This window comes from Tenrec ecaudatus, chromosome 5, assembly GCF_050624435.1.
Source record: "Tenrec ecaudatus isolate mTenEca1 chromosome 5, mTenEca1.hap1, whole genome shotgun sequence".
NCBI lineage: Eukaryota > Metazoa > Chordata > Mammalia > Afrosoricida > Tenrecidae > Tenrec > Tenrec ecaudatus.
In genome coordinates this window covers 59,913,192-59,918,155 of record NC_134534.1, presented here as the reverse complement: position 1 = coordinate 59,918,155, position 4,964 = coordinate 59,913,192, and the positions used below count along the sequence as shown (strand labels likewise).

General features: G+C 41.8%; 1 non-coding gene across 1 annotated transcript; it reads right to left on the bottom strand.

Annotated features, from left to right (window-relative positions):
• Positions 1-3,709: 3,709 nt before the first annotated feature.
• On the bottom strand, positions 3,710-3,868 carry LOC142449362 (U1 spliceosomal RNA). Its single transcript, XR_012784557.1, has one exon. It is a non-coding gene; the product is annotated as a U1 spliceosomal RNA (small nuclear RNA).
• Positions 3,869-4,964: the final 1,096 nt, after the last annotated feature.

Genomic DNA, 4,964 nt, shown 5'->3' with positions numbered 1-4,964 from the left:
TCATTAAAATAATTACCATTTTTGCATATTCTTTTGGATGGCTAAATACATAATACATTATAAAACACACTATAAAGGCACACAACATATACCCTAAGTATAAATCTCAGACTTACTGCTTTCAAGTTGATTCCAACCCATAAAAAGACAGGGTCAACTTCCTGTGAGGGTTGCCGACGCTATAAATCTTTTCGGGAACAGAAAGCCTCCTTTTTCTCCTACAGTGTAGCTGCAGGGTTTGAAACTTCAACATTGTGGTCAGCAACTCAATGCAAAATCCACTATGCCACTCAGAGCTCCTTAAAGCCAATATTAATTTATTAGTACATATTTTCCAAAACATTTTGTCTAATACCTATAAAGTTTAAGACATCTAAAAAGTCTATGATTTTACTGATAATCATTCATAAAATATAAACTGGAAAAATAGAAGCTGACCTTGAAACCATAACTTAATTGTAAAGAAATCACCACTAAATTGGTTGGTCCTCGTTTCAGAGTCTGAATGAAGTATCTGAGTTGTCTCCTTTTAGCAAGAAAAGGCTATAATATGGGGTTTTCCTAATATATCTTCTCCACTGTCACTGTATATATCATGCCTGCTCTTTCCCCACCGAAATAGTTTCTAAGTCTACCTGAAAGTAAGGAGTATACTCTGTGGCTTTCGTGACCATAGCAGGAGTAATCAACATTCAGTTTATAGAAGGCCAAGTGCATTCTCTAACCTCAATTAAAAGGAGTCCTGGTCGTTAGATGGGCTATATGATGAACTGTCAGCTGCAAGGCTATCAGTTCAAACCCAGCAGCCTCTTCAAGACAGAGAGCTTGATCCCCCTGCTCCTATAAAGATTTAGTCCTGGAAACCCTCTCTAAGGGTCACTGTGATTTGGAATTGATTTTATGGCAATGGGTTTTGGGGTCAACTTCAATAAATTACTGTTTTAGACTTGCTCTTTATATATATAGATATATAATTTTATTGTGGGCTCTTACAGCTCTTATAACAATCCATACATCAATTGTACCAAGTACATATGTTGCCATTATCCTTTTCAAAACATTTTCTTTCTATGTGAGACCTTGGTATCAGCACCTCTCTGTTTTTATCACTACTCCCATTGCTGTTCCTGGGGTCGGGAGTGGTGGGATCTGTCCTGGATTCTGTGTGATGAGAGCTCTTATCTGTACCACTGTACATGCTCTGGTCTAGCTGAAGCTAAGGTACAACTGGGGTCATGATAGGGGCGGGGAGGAAGTGTTAAAGAACTAGAGCAATATTGTGTGTTTCGTCAGTGCTATACTGCACTCTGGCTGACTCCTCCCTTCCTGTGCCCTTCTATGAGGGGATGTCCAATTGTCTACAGTTGAACTTTGAGTCTCTACTCTAACCCTACTCATTCTCAACGATATGATTGTTTTGGGTCTTCTGATGCCTGATACCTGATCCTATCCTATAGACACCTCATTATCACACAAGCTCATGTGCTTCTTCCATGTGGGCTTTATTATTTCCCTGCTAGATAGCTGCTTATTTAACTTCAAGCCTTTACAACACTATATCTTTTAGCAGCCAGGCACCATCAGTTTTCTTCACATTTGCTTATGTACCCATTTTGTCTTTAGCATTCGTGTCTAGAAGGTGAGAATCACAGAATGCCAGGTTATTAGAACAAAGTGTTCTTGTGTTGAGGGAGTACTTGAGTAGAGGCCCAATGTATGGACTAGCTTTTATCAGTTCCTAAGTCATCACCTGCAGAAATGATGTCTTATCAGACCTCCTCTGGTTTTTCTATTGCCATGAGGCATAGGTTATAGGCATGTGTCTGCCATCTTTCTTTACCTATTGTGACATCAGTCATTTTTCCCAAGGCACTCTCTTTCTCTACTCGAAACAACAGCTCATTGCAGTCCAGTCAATGCCAATTCACAGAAACCCTGTAGGACAGGATAGAACTGCTCTTGTAAGTTTACAAGACTGTAACTCTTTACAGGAGTAGAAAGTCCTGTTTTTCTCCTGCAGAGAGGCTGGTGTTTTTGACCTGTTGATCTTATGGATCACAGCCCAATTCATAACGAATACACCACCAGGGCTACTATTTCTCTACTGGGTTTAATAATTCACCCAGAATGGTCACAGAGAACTTGCAGACAAAACTCACAATTACAGGAATTTACTAGGGAAGTTATCTTAAGTCAGGTTCAATAAAAATGGTACAGTCATTGGTCCACAGCAGTGTCTCTCCGCAGCCAAGTCTCTTTGTGGCCCTAAGCCTCTCGGCCACATGGTCCGTTGGCCTCTGTCTCCATGGGCTAGGAAGCCAGCCTCGTTGCTCTGCCTCACAGGCTCATAGTCTTGGCACTGCTCTATTCTGTCTCATAGTCTCCTTGCTCCGGTCGTTCATCTCCTCCTGACTCCTTTGCTCTCTTCCAAGGTCCCCGCCTTGCAGCTGCTGGATCTCTACTTTCAGCCTCCAGATAGGGATCTCAAACATGCTCTTCTTCCAAGGTCTCCGAAATGTCACCGGCTGTAGAAACCAGGCTCCACGGAGATCAAAAGCCCAGGCATGAAGATCGCCAGACAAAGCAAAGGAGTAGCTTTGAGGCTATGAAACTGTAAGGCTGAGCAGTGGATGGGCTTCCTGGCCCATGCAGGCAGAAGCCAAAGAACCACATGGCTGATAGATAAGAACCAGAAAAAGACTTGGCTTCCGGCTGAGGAGAGGTGCTGACATTGACTGAAGACTGTAGCCTTACTGTTTTATGGTCCTGACTTGTAGTAGCATGCTCCTATCTCTAATTTGCCCTCGCAGTGGTGAGTGCTGCCTGTGAGTTCTGGGTCGCCGTTGCAGTGGAATATGGAACCAAAATCAATGTCACACTCTGTGGGCGGCACTGTTGGTGTCAGAAGAGAGAAAAGAAGGATGAGGTCGGCCATGTCTGACGTCGGTCTCATGCCAGTAGGCCTTGGCCTGGAGTGGAGCTGGATTCTTCCTCTGATTTCTGTAGCTAGTGGAGGCCGATGGGGCCCCTATGCTGTTTCCACATACATTTTACTACACAGCATCAGGTTTTATGTAGCCCACCAAACATGTCATAATCATTATCTTGAACGTGTTCTTCCGTCTGTTTTGAATGACCTCACCTTCCTTATGGTTCAATATTCATGGCAATTGTCCTTTCTCTGGGAAGCTTTCTTTAAACAGTCCAAGTTGACTCATTTAAATACCACTGGGCTTATACACAGCAAGTGCTCAACAAACAGTCTGATGAATTAACTATGCATGACATTTGTATTATAAGCTCCTAAAGCCCTGGTGGTGGAGTGGTTACACAACGGACTGCAATCTGCATGGTCATCAGTTCAAAACTACTAGCAGCCCTTTGGAAAAAAGATGGGGCTATCTCCTCTGGTTAGCAATTACAGTCTCAGGACCCCACAGCAGGTTGCTGGGAGTCAGCATTGATTCGATGTAAGTGTGAAAATCAGTGTATTTTAATTGAAATTTTATATATATATATATATATATATATATATATATATATATACATAAGGCTTTTGTAATTCATTTTGACAAGTCTGATTTTTAATTTTAACAAAAATTTTTAAAATATATTTTGTATGGGTTATAAATATAATTCCATTACAAAAGACTAAGTCAAGCAAATGCTTCCACCTTTAATCATATTTATTGTTGAACTTTTTTTTTTACAGGGGAGAGTATGCAGTCCCCCACTACCACAAATTATGCCGTTGAGTTTCCCCGCATTAGGGAAATCGCAGGGGTCAGCACACCCGCAGTGCAATGGATGAGCCTCGCCCTGGAAAAACCACCTTCCTGATCATGGTGTCTCCCCTGCCAGTAAGTATTTTTGTTGAACTTTATTATTATTATTAAATACTTTATTGGGGGCTCTTACATGTCTTATCACAGTCCATACATTCATCCATTGTGTCAAGCACATTTGCACATATGCTGCCATCATCATTTTCAAAGTATTTTCTTTCTACTTGAGCCCTGGGTATCAGCTCCTAATTTTACCCCTCCTTCCCCCGGCTGCCCTCCCTCATGAACCCTTGATAAGGTATAGATTACTATTTTCCTACCTTACATCATCCTCTGTTGTGCTTCACCCACTTTTCTGTTGTTCATCCTCCAGGGAGGGTGTTATGTTTTTATCCTTGTGATTGAGTTCCCCTCTCTCCCCCTACCTTCCCCTTATCCTCCTGGTATCTCTATTCTCGTTGTTGACCCTGAGGGGTTTATCCATCCTGGATTCCCTGTGTTGTGGTCTCTTATCTATAGCAGTGTGCTTGTTCTGGTCTAATCCGATTTGTCATAGTGGGGGGAAAGAAGCATTAACGACCTAAAGGAAAGTTATGTGCTTTATTAGTGCAATACTGCACCCTGAGTGGCTCGTATCTCCCTTGCAACCTTTCTGTGAGGGGATGTCCAATTGTCTACAGATGTGCTTTAGGTCTCCGTTTTATGCCCCACCCTCCCTTCACTTTAGGAATGATTTTATTCTGAATCTTAGATGCCTGATACTTGATTCCATTGACACCTCATGATCACACAGGCTGGTGTGCTTCTTCCATGTGGGCTTTGTTGCTTCTCAGGTAGATGGCTGCTTGTTTATCTTCAAGCCTTTAACACCCCAGTTGCTATATCTTTTGATAGCCTGCACCATCAGCTTTCTTCACCACATTTGCTTATGCACCCACTTTGTCTTCAGCCATCATATTAAGAAGGTAAGCATCACAGAATGCCAGATTATTAGAACAAGGTGTTCTTGCATTGAGGGACTATTTGAGTAGAGGCCCAATGTCCATCTGCAACCTTAATTCTTAACATATAGATATAAGTACATAGCTCTATTACCCTCTAATTATCTATAAATATATTTACATATGTACATGCTTGTATTTAGACCTCTATACATGTTCTTTGCCTCCTGGTTCTTTC